The following is a 16814-nucleotide window of genomic DNA, read 5'->3' as shown; positions in this document are numbered from 1 at the left end:
CCAGTGAGAGTCAGTGTGTGTGGGACTGTACCCCAGTGAGAGTCAGTGTGTGTGGGACCTGTACCCCAGTGAGAGTCAGTGTGTGTGGGACTGTACCCCAGTGAGAGTCAGTGTGTGTGGGACTGTACCCCAGTGAGAGTCAGTGTGTGTGGGACCTGTACCCCAGTGAGAGTCAGTGTATGTGGGACCCGTACCCCAGTGAGAGTCAGTGTGTGTGGGACCCGTACCTCAGTGACAGTCAGTGTGTGTGGGACCCGTACCCCAGTGAGAGTCAGTGTATGTGGGACCCGTACCCCAGTGAGAGTCAGTGTGTGTGGGACCTGTACCCCAGTGAGAGTCAGTGTGTGTGGGACTGTACCCCAGTGAGAGTCAGTGTGTGTGGGACCCGTACCCCAGTGAGAGTCAGTGTGTGTGGGACCCGTACCCCAGTGAGAGTCAGTGTGTGTGGGACTGTACCCCAGTGAGAGTCAGTGTGTGTGGGACCCGTACCCCAGTGAGAGTCAGTGTGTGTGGAACCCGTACCCCAGTGAGAGTCAGTGTGTGTGGGACTGTACCCCAGTGAGAGTCAGTGTGTGTGGGACTGTACCCCAGTGAGAGTCAGTGTGTGTGGGACCGGTACCCCAGTGAGAGTCAGTGTGTGTGGGACCCGTACCCCAGTGAGAGTCAGTGTGTGTGGGACCCGTACCCCAGTGAGAGTCAGTGTGTGTGGGACTGTACCCCAGTGTGAGTCAGTGTGTGTGGGACTGTACCCCAGTGAGAGTCAGTGTGTGTGGGACTGTACCCCAGTGAGAGTCAGTGTGTGTGGGACCTGTACCCCAGTGAGAGTCAGTGTGTGTGGGACTGTACCCCAGTGAGAGTCAGTGTGTGTGGGACCCGTACCCCAGTGAGAGTCAGTGTGTGTGGGACTGTACCCCAGTGAGAGTCAGTGTGCGTGGGACCCGTACCTCAGTGAGAGTCAGTGTGTGTGGGACTGTACCCCAGTGAGAGTCAGTGTGTGTGGGACCTGTACCCCAGTGAGAGTCAGTGTGTGTGGGACTGTACCCCAGTGAGAGTCAGTGTGTGTGGGACCCGTACCCCAGTGAGAGTCAGTGTGTGTGGGACCCGTACCCCAGTGAGAGTCAGTGTGTGTGGGACCTGTACCCCAGTGAGAGTCAGTGGGTGTGGGACCCGTACCCCAGTGAGAATCAATGTGTGTGGGACTGTACCCCAGTGAGAGTCAGTGTGTGTGGGACTGTACCCCAGTGAGAGTCAGTGTGTGTGGGACTGTACCCCAGTGAGAATCAATGTGTGTGGGACTGTACCCCAGTGAGAGTCAGTCTGTGTGGGACTGTACCCCAGTGAGAGTCACTGTGTGTGGGACTGTACCCCAGTGAGAGTCAGTGTGTGTGGGACCCGTACCCCAGTGAGAGTCAGTGTGTGTGGGACCCGTACCCCAGTGAGAGTCAGTGTGTGTGGGACTGTACCCCAGTGAGAGTCAGTGTGTGTGGGACTGTACCCCAGTGAGAGTCAGTGTGTGTGGAACCCGTACCCCAGTGAGAGTCAGTGTGTGTGGGACTGTACCCCAGTGAGAGTCAGTGTGTGTGGGACCTGTACCCCAGTGAGAGTCAGTGTGTGTGGGACTGTACCCCAGTGAGAGTCAGTGTGTGTGGGACCTGTACCCCAGTGAGAGTCAGTGTGTGTGGGACCCGTACCCCAGTGAGAGTCAGTGTGTGTGGGACCCGTACCTCAGTGAGAGTCAGTGTGTGTGGGACTGTACCCCAGTGAGAGTCAGTGTGTGTGGGACCTGTACCCCAGTGAGAGTCAGTGTGTGTGGGACCTGTACCCCAGTGAGAGTCAGTGTGTGTGGGACTGTACCCCAGTGAGAGTCAGTGTGTATGGGACCCATACCCCAGTGAGAGTCAGTGTGTATGGGACCCATACCCCAGTGCGAGTCAGTGTGTATGGGACCCATACCCCAGTGAGAGTCAGTGTGTGTGGGACTGTAACCCAGTGAGAGTCAGTGTGTGTGGGATTGTACCCCAGTGAGAGTCAGTGTGTGTGGGACCCGTACCCCAGTGAGAGTAAGTGTGTGTGTTGGATCCGTACCCCAGTGAGAGTCAGTGTGTATGGGACTGTACCCAAGTGAGAGACAGTGTGTGTGGGACCCGTACCCCAGTGAGAGTCAGTGTGTATGGGACTGTACCCCAGTGAGAGTCAGTGTGTGTGGGACTGTACCCCAGTGAGAGTCTGTGTGTGTAGGACCCATACCCCAGTTAGAGACAGAGTGTGTGGGACCCGTACCCCAGTGAGAGTCAGTGTGTGTGGGATCCGTACCCCAGTGATAATCAGTGTGTATGGGACTGTACCCCAGTGAGAGTCAGTGTGTGTGGGACTGTACCCCAGTGAGAGTCAGTGTGTGTGGGACCCGTACCCCAGTGAGAGTCAGTGTTTGTGGGACCCGTACCCCAGTGAGAGTAAGTGTGTGTGGGACTGTACCCCAGTGAGAGTCAGTGTGTGTGGGACTGTACCCCAGTGAGAGTCAGTGTGTGTGGGACTGTACCCCAGTGAGAGTCAGTGTGTGTGGGACCCGTACCCCAGTGAGAGTCAGTGTGTGTGGGACCCGTACCCCAGTGAGAGTCAGTGTGTGTGGGACTGTACCCCAGTGAGAGTCAGTGTGTGTGGGACTGTACCCCAGTGAGAGTCAGTGTGTGTGGGACTGTACCTCAGTGAGAGTCAGTGTTGTGGGACCCGTACCCCAGTTAGAGTCAATGTGTGTGGGACATGTACCCCAGTGAGAGTCAGTGTGTGTGGGACTGTACCCCAGTGAGAGTCAGTGTGTGTGGGACTGTACCCCAGTGAGAGTCAGTGTGTGTGGGACCCGTACCCCAGTGAGAGTCAGTGTGTGTGGGACTGTACCCCAGTGAGAGTCAGTGTGTGTGGGACCCGTACCCCAGTGAGAGTCAGTGTGTGTGGGACTGTACCCCAGTGAGAGTCAGTGTGTGTGGGACTGTACCCCAGTGAGAGTCAGTGTGTGTGGGACTATACCCCAGTGAGAGTCAGTGTGTGTGGGACTGTACCCCAGTGAGAGTCAGTGTGTGTGGGACTGTACCCCAGTGAGAGTCAGTGTGTGTGGGACCCGTACCCCAGTGAGAGTCAGTGTGTGTGGGACCCGTACCCCAGTGAGAGTCAGTGTGTGTGGGACGGTACCCCAGTGAGAGTCAGTGTGTGTGGGACTGTACCCCAGTGAGAGTCAGTGTGTGTGGGACTGTACCCCAGTGAGAGTCAGTGTGTGTGGGACCCGTACTCCAGTGAGAGTCAGTGTGTGTGGGACCCGTACTCCAGTGAGAGTCAGTGTGTGTGGGACCCGTACCCCAGTGAGAGTCTGTGTGTGTGGGACTGTACCCCAGTGAGAGTCAGTGTGTGTGGGACTGTACCCCAGTGAGAGTCAGTGTGTGTGGGACCTGTACCCCAGTGAGAGTCAGTGTGTGTGGGACTGTACCCCAGTGAGAGTCAGTGTGTGTGGGACTGTACCCCAGTGAGAGTCAGTGTGTGTGGGACCTGTACCCCAGTGAGAGTCAGTGTATGTGGGACCCGTACCCCAGTGAGAGTCAGTGTGTGTGGGACCCGTACCTCAGTGACAGTCAGTGTGTGTGGGACCCGTACCCCAGTGAGAGTCAGTGTGTGTGGGACTGTACCCCAGTGAGAGTCAGTGTGTGTGGGACCCGTACCCCAGTGAGAGTCAGTGTGTGTGGGACCCGTACCCCAGTGAGAGTCAGTGTGTGTGGGACTGTACCCCAGTGAGAGTCAGTGTGTGTGGGACTGTACCCCAGTGAGAGTCAGTGTGTGTGGGACCTGTACCCCAGTGAGAGTCAGTGTGTGTGGGACTGTACCCCAGTGAGAGTCAGTGGGTGTGGGACCCGTACCCCAGTGAGAATCAGTGTGTGTGGGACTGTACCCCAGTGAGAGTCAGTGTGTGTGGGACTGTACCCCAGTGAGAGTCACTGTGTGTGGGACCCGTACCCCAGTGAGAGTCAGTGTGTGTGGGACCCGTACCCCAGTGAGAGTCAGTGTGTGTGGGACTGTACCCCAGTGAGAGTCAGTGGGTGTGGGACCCGTACCCCAGTGAGAATCAGTGTGTGTGGGACTGTACCCCAGTGAGAGTCAGTGTGTGTGGGACCCGTACCCCAGTGAGAGTCAGTGTGTGTGGGACCCGTACCCCAGTGAGAGTCAGTGTGTGTGGGACTGTACCCCAGTGAGAGTCAGTGTGTGTGGGACCTGTACCCCAGTGAGAGTCAGTGTGTGTGGGACTGTACCCCAGTGAGAGTCAGTGTGTGTGGGACTGTACCCCAGTGAGAGTCAGTGTGTGTGGGACTGTACCCCTGTGAGAGTCAGTGTTTGTGGGACACGTACCCCAGTGAGAGTCAGTGTGTGTGGGACTGTACCCCAGTGAGAGTCAGTGTGTGTGGGACCCGTACCCCAGTGAGAGTCAGTGTGTGTGGGACTGTACCCCAGTGAGAGTCAGTGTGTGTGGGACCCGTACCCCAGTGAGAGTCAGTGTGTGTGGGACTGTACCCCAGTGAGAGTCAGTGTGTGTGGGACCCGTACCCCAGTGAGAGTCAGTGTGTGTGGGACCCGTACCCCAGTGAGAGTCAGTGTGGGTGGGACTGTACCCCAGTGAGAGTCAGTGTGTGTGGGACTGTACCCCAGTGAGAGTCAGTGTGTGTGGGACCCGTACCCCAGTGAGAGTCAGTGTGTGTGGGACCCGTACCCCAGTGAGAGTCAGTGTGTGTGGGACCCGTACCTCAGTGAGAGTCAGTGTTGTGGGACCCGTACCCCAGTGAGAGTCAGTGTGTGTGGGACCCGTACCCCAGTGAGAGTCAATGTGTGTGGGACTGTACCCCAGTGAGAGTCAGTGTGTGTGGGACCCGTACCTCAGTGAGAGTCAGTGTTGTGGGACCCGTACCCCAGTGAGAGTCAGTGTGTGTGGGACCCGTACCCCAGTGAGAGTCAATGTGTGTGGGACTGTACCCCAGTGAGAGTCAGTGTGTGTGGGACCCGTATCCCAGTGAGAGTCAGTGTGTGTGGGATTGTACCCCAGTGATAGTCAGTGTGTATGGGACCCATACCCCAGTGAGAGTCAGTGTGTATGGGACCCATACCCCAGTGAGAGTCAGTGTGTATGGGACCCATACCCCAGTGAGAGTCAGTGTGTATGGGACCCATACCCCAGTGAGAGTCAGTGTGTGTGGGACTGTACCCCAGTGAGAGTCAGTGTGTGTGGGATTGTACCCCAGTGAGAGTCAGTGTGTGTGGGACCCGTACCCCAGTGAGAGTCAGTGTGTGTGTTGGATCCGTACCCCAGTGAGAGTCAGTGTGTATGGGACTGTACCCAAGTGAGAGACAGAGTGTGTGGGACCCGTAACCCAGTGAGAGTCAGTGTGTATGGGACTGTACCCCAGTGAGAGTCAGTGTGTGTGGGACTGTACCCCAGTGAGAGTCAGTGCGTGTAGGACCCATACCCCAGTGAGATACAGTGTGTGTGGGACCCGTACCCCAGTGAGAGTCAGTGTGTGTGGGATCCGTACCCCAGTGATAATCAGTGTGTATGGGACTGTACCCCATTGAGAGTCAGTGTGTGTGGGACCCGTACCCCAGTGAGAGTCAGTGTGTGTGGGACCCGTACCCCAGTGAGAGTCAGTGTGTGTGGGACTGTACCCCAGTGAGAGTCAGTGTGTGTGGGACTGTACCCCAGTGAGAGTCAGTGTGTGTGGGACTGTACCCCAGTGAGAGTCAGTGTGTGTGGGACTGTACCCCAGTGAGAGTCAGTGTGTGTGGGACTGTACCCCAGTGAGAGTCAGTGTGTGTGGGACTGTACCCCAGTGAGAGTCAGTGTGTGTGGGACCCATACCCCAGTGAGAGACAGTGTGTGTGGGACCCGTACCCCAGTGTGAGTCAGTGTGTGTGGGATCCGTACCCCAGTGATAATCAGTGTGTATGGGACTGTACCCCATTGAGAGTCAGTGTGTGTGGGACCCGTACCCCAGTGAGAGTCAGTGTGTGTGGGACCCGTACCCCAGTGAGAGTCAGTGTGTGTGGGACTGTACCCCAGTGAGAGTCAGTGGGTGTGGGACCCGTACCCCAGTGAGAGTCAGTGTGTGTGGAACTGTACCCCAGTGAGAGTCAGTGTGTGTGGGACTGTACCCCAGTGAGAGTCAGTGTGTGTGGGACCCTTACCCCAGTGAGAGTCAGTGTGTGTGGGACCCGTACCCCAGTGAGAGTCAGTGTGTGTGGGATCCGTACCCCAGTGAGAGTCAGTGTGTGTGGGACTGTACCCCAGTGAGAGTCAGTGTGTGTGGGACCCGTACCCCAGTGAGAGTCAGTGTGTGTGGGACCCTTACCCCAGTGAGAGTCAGTGAGTGTGGGACCCGTACCCCAGTGAGAGTCAGTGTGTGTGGGACCCGTACCCCAGTGAGAGTCAGTGTGTGTGGGACTGTACCCCAGTGAGAGTCAGTGTGTGTGGGACCTGTACCCCAATGAGAGTCAGTGTGTGTGGGACCCGTACCCCAGTGAGAGTCAGTGTGTGTGGGACCCGTACCTCAGTGAGAGTCAGTGTGTGTGGGACTGTACCCCAGTGAGAGTCAGTGTGTGTGGGACCCGTACCCCAGTGAGCGTCAGTGTGTGTGGGACTGTACCCCAGTGAGAGTCAGTGTGTGTGGGACCCGTATCCCAGTGAGAGTCAGTGTGTGTGGGATTGTACCCCAGTGATAGTCAGTGTGTATGGGACTGTACCCCAGTGAGAGTCAGTGTGTGTGGGACCCGTAACCCAGTGAGAGTCAGTGTGTGTGTTGGATCCGTACCCCAGTGAGAGTCAGTGTGTATGGGACTGTACCCAAGTGAGAGACAATGTGTGTGGGACCCGTACCCCTGTGAGAGTCAGTGTGTATGGGACTGTACCCCAGTGAGAGTCAGTGTGTGTGGGACTGTACCCCAGTGAGAGTCAGTGTGTGTAGGACCCATACCCCAGTGAGAGACAGTGTGTGTGGGACCCGTACCTCAGTGAGAGTCAGTGTTGTGGGACCTGTACCCCAGTGAGAGTCAGTGTGTGTGGGACTGTACCCCAGTGAGAGTCAGTGTGTGTGGGACCCGTAGCCCAGTGAGAGTCAGTGTGTGTGGGACCCGTACCCCAGTGAGAGTCAGTGTGTGTGGGACCCGTACCCCAGTGAGCGTCAGTGTGTGTGGGACTGTACCCCAGTGAGAGTCAGTGTGTGTGGGACCTGTACCCCAGTGAGAGTCAGTGTGTGTGGGACTGTACCCCAGTGAGAGTCAGTGTGTGTGGGACCCGTACCCCAGTGAGAGTCAGTGTGTGTGGGACTGTACCCCAGTGAGTGTCAGTGTGTGTGGGACCCGTACCCCAGTGAGAGTCAGTGTGTGTGGGACTGTACCCCAGTGAGAGTCAGTCTGTGTGGGACTGTACCCCAGTGAGAGTCAGTGTGTGTGGGACTGTACCCCAGTGAGTCAGTGTGTGTGGGACTGTACCCCAGTGAGAGTCAGTGTGTGTGGGACCCATACCCCAGTGAGAGACAGTGTGTGTGGGACCCGTACCCCAGTGATAATCAGTGTGTATGGGACTGTACCCCATTGAGAGTCAGTGTGTGTGGGACCCGTACCCCAGTGAGAGTCAGTGTGTGTGGGACCCGTACCCCAGTGAGAGTCAGTGTGTGTGGGACTGTAACCCAGTGAGAGTCAGTGTGTGTGGGACCCGTACCCCAGTGAGAGTCAGTGTGTGTGGAACTGTACCCCAGTGAGAGTCAGTGTGTGTGGGACTGTACCCCAGTGAGAGTCAGTGTGTGTGGGACCCTTACCCCAGTGAGAGTCAGTGTGTGTGGGACCCGTACCCCAGTGAGAGTCAGTGTGTGTGGGACCCGTACCCCAGTGAGAGTCAGTGTGTGTGGGACTGTACCCCAGTGAGAGTCAGTGTGTGTGGGACCCGTACCCCAGTGAGAGTCAGTGTGTGTGGGACCCGTACCCCAGTGAGAGTCAGTGTGTGTGGGACCCGTACCCCAGTGAGAGTCAGTGTGTGTGGGATCCATACCCCAGTGAGAGTCAGTGTGTGTGGGACCCTTACCCCAGTGAGAGTCAGTGTGTGTGGGACCCGTACCCCAGTGAGAGTCAGTGTGTGTGGGACCCGTACCCCAGTGAGAGTCAGTGTGTGTGGGACTGTACCCCAGTGAGAGTCAGTGTGTGTGGGACTGTACCCCAGTGAGAGTCAGTGTGTGTGGGACTGTACCCCAGTGAGAGTCAGTGTGTGTGGGACTGTACCCCAGTGAGAGTCAGTGTGTGTGGGACTGTACCCCAGTGAGAGTCAGTGTGTGTGGGACCCGTACCCCAGTGAGAGTCAGTGTGTGTGGGACCCTTACCCCAGTGAGAGTCAGTGTGTGTGGGACCCGTACCCCAGTGAGAGTCAGTGTGTGTGGGACCCGTACCCCAGTGAGAGTCAGTGTGTGTGGGACCCGTACCCCAGTGAGAGTCAGTGTGTGTGGGACCCGTACCCCAGTGAGAGTCAGTGTGTGTGGGACCCATACCCCAGTGAGAGTCAGTGTGTGTGGGACCCGTACCCCAGTGAGAGTCAGTGTGTGTGGGACCTGTACCCCAGTGAGAGTCAGTGTGTGTGGGACTGTACCCCAGTGAGAGTCAGTGTGTGTGGGACCCGTACCCCAGTGAGAGTCAGTGTGTGTGGGACTGTACCCCAGTGAGAGTCAGTGTGTGTGGGACCTGTACCCCAATGAGAGTCAGTGTGTGTGGGACCCGTACCCCAGTGAGAGTCAGTGTGTGTGGGACCCGTACCTCAGTGAGAGTCAGTGTGTGTGGGACTGTACCCCAGTGAGAGTCAGTGTGTGTGGGACCCGTACCCCAGTGAGCGTCAGTGTGTGTGGGACTGTACCCCAGTGAGAGTCAGTGTGTGTGGGACCCGTATCCCAGTGAGAGTCAGTGTGTGTGGGATTGTACCCCAGTGATACTCAGTGTGTATGGGACTGTACCCCAGTGAGAGTCAGTGTGTGTGGGACCTGTAACCCAGTGAGAGTCAGTGTGTGTGTTGGATCCGTACCCCAGTGAGAGTCAGTGTGTATGGGACTGTACCCAAGTGAGAGACAATGTGTGTGGGACCCGTACCCCTGTGAGAGTCAGTGTGTATGGGACTGTACCCCAGTGAGAGTCAGTGTGTGTGGGACTGTACCCCAGTGAGAGTCAGTGTGTGTAGGACCCATACCCCAGTGAGAGACAGTGTGTGTGGGACCCGTACCTCAGTGAGAGTCAGTGTTGTGGGACCTGTACCCCAGTGAGAGTCAGTGTGTGTGGGACTGTACCCCAGTGAGAGTCAGTGTGTGTGGGACCCGTAGCCCAGTGAGAGTCAGTGTGTGTGGGACCCGTACCCCAGTGAGAGTCAGTGTGTGTGGGACCCGTACCCCAGTGAGCGTCAGTGTGTGTGGGACTGTACCCCAGTGAGAGTCAGTGTGTGTGGGACCTGTACCCCAGTGAGAGTCAGTGTGTGTGGGACTGTACCCCAGTGAGAGTCAGTGTGTGTGGGACCCGTACCCCAGTGAGAGTCAGTGTGTGTGGGACCCGTACCCCAGTGAGAGTCAGTGTGTGTGGGACTGTACCCCAGTGAGTGTCAGTGTGTGTGGGACCCGTACCCCAGTGAGAGTCAGTGTGTGTGGGACTGTACCCCAGTGAGAGTCAGTCTGTGTGGGACTGTACCCCAGTGAGAGTCAGTGTGTGTGGGACTGTACCCTAGTGAGTCAGTGTGTGTGGGACTGTACCCCAGTGAGAGTCAGTGTGTGTGGGACCCATACCCCAGTGAGAGACAGTGTGTGTGGGACCCGTACCCCAGTGATAATCAGTGTGTATGGGACTGTACCCCATTGAGAGTCAGTGTGTGTGGGACCCGTACCCCAGTGAGAGTCAGTGTGTGTGGGACTGTACCCCAGTGAGAGTCAGTGTGTGTGGGACTGTACCCCAGTGAGAGTCAGTGTGTGTGGGACCCGTACCCCAGTGAGAGTCAGTGTGTGTGGGACCCGTACCCCAGTGAGAGTCAGTGTGTGTGGGACTGTACCCCAGTGAGAGTCAGTGTGTGTGGGACCCGTACCCCAGTGAGAGTCAGTGTGTGTGGGACCCGTACCCCAGTGAGAGTCAGTGTGTGTGGGACCCGTACCCCAGTGAGAGTCAGTGTGTGTGGGATCCGTACCCCAGTGAGAGTCAGTGTGTGTGGGACCCTTACCCCAGTGAGAGTCAGTGTGTGTGGGACCCGTACCCCAGTGAGAGTCAGTGTGTGTGGGACCCGTACCCCAGTGAGAGTCAGTGTGTGTGGGACTGTACCCCAGTGAGAGTCAGTGTGTGTGGGACTGTACCCCAGTGAGAGTCAGTGTGTGTGGGACTGTACCCCAGTGAGAGTCAGTGTGTGTGGGACTGTACCCCAGTGAGAGTCAGTGTGTGTGGGACTGTACCCCAGTGAGAGTCAGTGTGTGTGGGACCCGTACCCCAGTGAGAGTCAGTGTGTGTGGGACCCTTACCCCAGTGAGAGTCAGTGTGTGTGGGACCCGTACCCCAGTGAGAGTCAGTGTGTGTGGGACCCGTACCCCAGTGAGAGTCAGTGTGTGTGGGACCCGTACCCCAGTGAGAGTCAGTGTGTGTGGGACCCGTACCCCAGTGAGAGTCAGTGTGTGTGGGACCCATACCCCAGTGAGAGTCAGTGTGTGTGGGACCCGTACCCCAGTGAGAGTCAGTGTGTGTGGGACCTGTACCCCAGTGAGAGTCAGTGTGTGTGGGACTGTACCCCAGTGAGAGTCAGTGGGTGTGGGACCCGTACCCCAGTGAGAGTCAGTGTGTGTGGAACTGTACCCCAGTGAGAGTCAGTGTGTGTGGGACTGTACCCCAGTGAGAGTCAGTGTGTGTGGGACCCTTACCCCAGTGAGAGTCAGTGTGTGTGGGACCCGTACCCCAGTGAGAGTCAGTGTGTGTGGGATCCGTACCCCAGTGAGAGTCAGTGTGTGTGGGACTGTACCCCAGTGAGAGTCAGTGTGTGTGGGACTGTACCCCAGTGAGAGTCAGTGTGTGTGGGACTGTACCCCAGTGAGAGTCAGTGTGTGTGGGACCCGTACCCCAGTGAGAGTCAGTGTGTGTGGGACCCTTACCCCAGTGAGAGTCAGTGTGTGTGGGACCCGTACCCCAGTGAGAGTCAGTGTGTGTGGGACCCGTACCCCAGTGAGAGTCAGTGTGTGTGGGACCCGTACCCCAGTGAGAGTCAGTGTGTGTGGGACCCGTACCCCAGTGAGAGTCAGTGTGTGTGGGACCCATACCCCAGTGAGAGTCAGTGTGTGTGGGACCCGTACCCCAGTGAGAGTCAGTGTGTGTGGGACCTGTACCCCAGTGAGAGTCAGTGTGTGTGGGACTGTACCCCAGTGAGAGTCAGTGGGTGTGGGACCCGTACCCCAGTGAGAGTCAGTGTGTGTGGAACTGTACCCCAGTGAGAGTCAGTGTGTGTGGGACTGTACCCCAGTGAGAGTCAGTGTGTGTGGGACCCTTACCCCAGTGAGAGTCAGTGTGTGTGGGACCCGTACCCCAGTGAGAGTCAGTGTGTGTGGGATCCGTACCCCAGTGAGAGTCAGTGTGTGTGGGACTGTACCCCAGTGAGAGTCAGTGTGTGTGGGACCCGTACCCCAGTGAGAGTCAGTGTGTGTGGGACCCTTACCCCAGTGAGAGTCAGTGTGTGTGGGACCCGTACCCCAGTGAGAGTCAGTGTGTGTGGGACCCGTACCCCAGTGAGAGTCAGTGTGTGTGGGACTGTACCCCAGTGAGAGTCAGTGTGTGTGGGACCTGTACCCCAGTGAGAGTCAGTGTGTGTGGGACCCATACCCCAGTGAGAGTCAGTGTGTGTGGGACTGTACCCCAGTGAGAGTCAGTGTGTGTGGGACCTGTACCCCAGTGAGAGTCAGTGTGTGTGGGACCCGTACCCCAGTGAGAGTCAGTGTGTGTGGGACCCGTACCTCAGTGAGAGTCAGTGTGTGTGGGACTGTACCCCAGTGAGAGTCAGTGTGTGTGGGACCCGTACCCCAGTGAGCGTCAGTGTGTGTGGGACTGTACCCCAGTGAGAGTCAGTGTGTGTGGGACCCGTATCCCAGTGAGAGTCAGTGTGTGTGGGATTGTACCCCAGTGATAGTCAGTGTGTATGGGACTGTACCCCAGTGAGAGTCAGTGTGTGTGGGACCCGTAACCCAGTGAGAGTCAGTGTGTGTGTTGGATCCGTACCCCAGTGAGAGTCAGTGTGTATGGGACTGTACCCAAGTGAGAGACAATGTGTGTGGGACCCGTACCCCTGTGAGAGTCAGTGTGTATGGGACTGTACCCCAGTGAGAGTCAGTGTGTGTGGGACCCGTACCCCAGTGAGAGTCAGTGTGTGTGGGACCCGTACCCCAGTGAGAGTCAGTGTGTGTGGGACTGTACCCCAGTGAGAGTCAGTGTGTGTGGGACTGTACCCCAGTGAGAGTCAGTGTGTGTGGGACTGTACCCCAGTGAGAGTCAGTGTGTGTGGGACTGTACCCCAGTGAGAGTCAGTGTGTGTGGGACTGTACCCCAGTGAGAGTCAGTGTGTGTGGGACCCGTACCCCAGTGAGAGTCAGTGTGTGTGGGACCCTTACCCCAGTGAGAGTCAGTGTGTGTGGGACCCGTACCCCAGTGAGAGTCAGTGTGTGTGGGACCCGTACCCCAGTGAGAGTCAGTGTGTGTGGGACCCGTACCCCAGTGAGAGTCAGTGTGTGTGGGACCCGTACCCCAGTGAGAGTCAGTGTGTGTGGGACCCATACCCCAGTGAGAGTCAGTGTGTGTGGGACCCGTACCCCAGTGAGAGTCAGTGTGTGTGGGACCTGTACCCCAGTGAGAGTCAGTGTGTGTGGGACTGTACCCCAGTGAGAGTCAGTGTGTGTGGGACCCGTACCCCAGTGAGAGTCAGTGTGTGTGGGACTGTACCCCAGTGAGAGTCAGTGTGTGTGGGACCTGTACCCCAATGAGAGTCAGTGTGTGTGGGACCCGTACCCCAGTGAGAGTCAGTGTGTGTGGGACCCGTACCTCAGTGAGAGTCAGTGTGTGTGGGACTGTACCCCAGTGAGAGTCAGTGTGTGTGGGACCCGTACCCCAGTGAGCGTCAGTGTGTGTGGGACTGTACCCCAGTGAGAGTCAGTGTGTGTGGGACCCGTATCCCAGTGAGAGTCAGTGTGTGTGGGATTGTACCCCAGTGATAGTCAGTGTGTATGGGACTGTACGCCAGTGAGAGTCAGTGTGTGTGGGACCCGTAACCCAGTGAGAGTCAGTGTGTGTGTTGGATCCGTACCCCAGTGAGAGTCAGTGTGTATGGGACTGTACCCAAGTGAGAGACAATGTGTGTGGGACCCGTACCCCTGTGAGAGTCAGTGTGTATGGGACTGTACCCCAGTGAGAGTCAGTGTGTGTGGGACTGTACCCCAGTGAGAGTCAGTGTGTGTAGGACCCATACCCCAGTGAGAGACAGTGTGTGTGGGACCCGTACCTCAGTGAGAGTCAGTGTTGTGGGACCTGTACCCCAGTGAGAGTCAGTGTGTGTGGGACTGTACCCCAGTGAGAGTCAGTGTGTGTGGGACCCGTAGCCCAGTGAGAGTCAGTGTGTGTGGGACCCGTACCCCAGTGAGAGTCAGTGTGTGTGGGACCCGTACCCCAGTGAGCGTCAGTGTGTGTGGGACTGTACCCCAGTGAGAGTCAGTGTGTGTGGGACCTGTACCCCAGTGAGAGTCAGTGTGTGTGGGACTGTACCCCAATGAGAGTCAGTGTGTGTGGGACCCGTACCCCAGTGAGAGTCAGTGTGTGTGGGACCCGTACCCCAGTGAGAGTCAGTGTGTGTGGGACTGTACCCCAGTGAGTGTCAGTGTGTGTGGGACCCGTACCCCAGTGAGAGTCAGTGTGTGTGGGACTGTACCCCAGTGAGAGTCAGTCTGTGTGGGACTGTACCCCAGTGAGAGTCAGTGTGTGTGGGACTGTACCCCAGTGAGTCAGTGTGTGTGGGACTGTACCCCAGTGAGAGTCAGTGTGTGTGGGACCCATACCCCAGTGAGAGACAGTGTGTGTGGGACGCGTACCCCAGTGATAATCAGTGTGTATGGGACTGTACCCCATTGAGAGTCAGTGTGTGTGGGACCCGTACCCCAGTGAGAGTCAGTGTGTGTGGGACCCGTACCCCAGTGAGAGTCAGTGTGTGTGGGACCCGTACCCCAGTGAGAGTCAGTGTGTGTGGAACTGTACCCCAGTGAGAGTCAGTGTGTGTGGGACTGTACCCCAGTGAGAGTCAGTGTGTGTGGGACCCTTACCCCAGTGAGAGTCAGTGTGTGTGGGACCCGTACCCCAGTGAGAGTCAGTGTGTGTGGGACCCGTACCCCAGTGAGAGTCAGTGTGTGTGGGACTGTACCCCAGTGAGAGTCAGTGTGTGTGGGACCCGTACCCCAGTGAGAGTCAGTGTGTGTGGGACCCGTACCCCAGTGAGAGTCAGTGTGTGTGGGACCCGTACCCCAGTGAGAGTCAGTGTGTGTGGGATCCGTACCCCAGTGAGAGTCAGTGTGTGTGGGACCCTTACCCCAGTGAGAGTCAGTGTGTGTGGGACCCGTACCCCAGTGAGAGTCAGTGTGTGTGGGACCCGTACCCCAGTGAGAGTCAGTGTGTGTGGGACTGTACCCCAGTGAGAGTCAGTGTGTGTGGGACTGTACCCCAGTGAGAGTCAGTGTGTGTGGGACTGTACCCCAGTGAGAGTCAGTGTGTGTGGGACTGTACCCCAGTGAGAGTCAGTGTGTGTGGGACTGTACCCCAGTGAGAGTCAGTGTGTGTGGGACCCGTACCCCAGTGAGAGTCAGTGTGTGTGGGACCCTTACCCCAGTGAAATTCAGTGTGTGTGGGACCCGTACCCCAGTGAGAGTCAGTGTGTGTGGGACCCGTACCCCAGTGAGAGTCAGTGTGTGTGGGACCCGTACCCCAGTGAGAGTCAGTGTGTGTGGGACCCGTACCCCAGTGAGAGTCAGTGTGTGTGGGACCCATACCCCAGTGAGAGTCAGTGAGTGTGGGACTGTACCCCAGTGAGAGTCAGTGTGTGTGGGACCTGTACCGCAGTGAGAGTCAGTGTGTGTGGGACTGTACCCCAGTGAGAGTCAGTGGGTGTGGGACCCGTACCCCAGTGAGAGTCAGTGTGTGTGGAACTGTACCCCAGTGAGAGTCAGTGTGTGTGGGACTGTACCCCAGTGAGAGTCAGTGTGTGTGGGACCCTTACCCCAGTGAGAGTCAGTGTGTGTGGGACCCGTACCCCAGTGAGAGTCAGTGTGTGTGGGATCCGTACCCCAGTGAGAGTCAGTGTGTGTGGGACTGTACCCCAGTGAGAGTCAGTGTGTGTGGGACCCGTACCCCAGTGAGAGTCAGTGTGTGTGGGACCCTTACCCCAGTGAGAGTCAGTGTGTGTGGGACCCGTACCCCAGTGAGAGTCAGTGTGTGTGGGACCCGTACCCCAGTGAGAGTCAGTGTGTGTGGGACTGTACCCCAGTGAGAGTCAGTGTGTGTGGGACCTGTACCCCAATGAGAGTCAGTGTGTGTGGGACCCGTACCCCAGTGAGAGTCAGTGTGTGTGGGACCCGTACCTCAGTGAGAGTCAGTGTGTGTGGGACTGTACCCCAGTGAGAGTCAGTGTGTGTGGGACCCGTACCCCAGTGAGCGTCAGTGTGTGTGGGACTGTACCCCAGTAAGAGTCAGTGTGTGTGGGACCCGTATCCCAGTGAGAGTCAGTGTGTGTGGGATTGTACCCCAGTGATAGTCAGTGTGTATGGGACTGTACCCCAGTGAGAGTCAGTGTGTGTGGGACCCGTAACCCAGTGAGAGTCAGTGTGTGTGTTGGATCCGTACCCCAGTGAGAGTCAGTGTGTATGGGACTGTACCCAAGTGAGAGACAATGTGTGTGGGACCCGTACCCCAGTGAGAGTCAGTGTGTGTGGGACCTGTACCCCAGTGAGAGTCAGTGTGTGTGGGACTGTACCCCAGTGAGAGTCAGTGTGTGTAGGACCCATACCCCAGTGAGAGACAGTGTGTGTGGGACCCGTACCTCAGTGAGAGTCAGTGTTGTGGGACCTGTACCCCAGTGAGAGTCAGTGTGTGTGGGACTGTACCCCAGTGAGAGTCAGTGTGTGTGGGACCCGTAGCCCAGTGAGAGTCAGTGTGTGTGGGACCCGTACCCCAGTGAGAGTCAGTGTGTGTGGGACCCGTACCCCAGTGAGCGTCAGTGTGTGTGGGACTGTACCCCAGTGAGAGTCAGTGTGTGTGGGACCTGTACCCCAGTGAGAGTCAGTGTGTGTGGGACTGTAACCCAGTGAGAGTCAGTGTGTGTGGGACCCGTACCCCAGTGAGAGTCAGTGTGTGTGGGACCCGTACCCCAGTGAGAGTCAGTGTGTGTGGGACTGTACCCCAGTGAGTGTCAGTGTGTGTGGGACCCGTACCCCAGTGAGAGTCAGTGTGTGTGGGACTGTACCCCAGTGAGAGTCAGTCTGTGTGGGACTGTACCCCAGTGAGAGTCAGTGTGTGTGGGACTGTACCCCAGTGAGTCAGTGTGTGTGGGACTGTACCCCAGTGAGAGTCAGTGTGTGTGGGACCCATACCCCAGTGAGAGACAGTGTGTGTGGGACCCGTACCCCAGTGATAATCAGTGTGTATGGGACTGTACCCCATTGAGAGTCAGTGTGTGTGGGACCCGTACCCCAGTGAGAGTCAGTGTGTGTGGGACCCGTACC

The sequence above is a fragment of the Pristiophorus japonicus genome, unplaced genomic scaffold, assembly GCF_044704955.1.
Source record: "Pristiophorus japonicus isolate sPriJap1 unplaced genomic scaffold, sPriJap1.hap1 HAP1_SCAFFOLD_665, whole genome shotgun sequence".
Lineage (NCBI taxonomy): Eukaryota > Metazoa > Chordata > Chondrichthyes > Pristiophoridae > Pristiophorus > Pristiophorus japonicus.
This window is presented reverse-complemented; position numbering follows the sequence as displayed.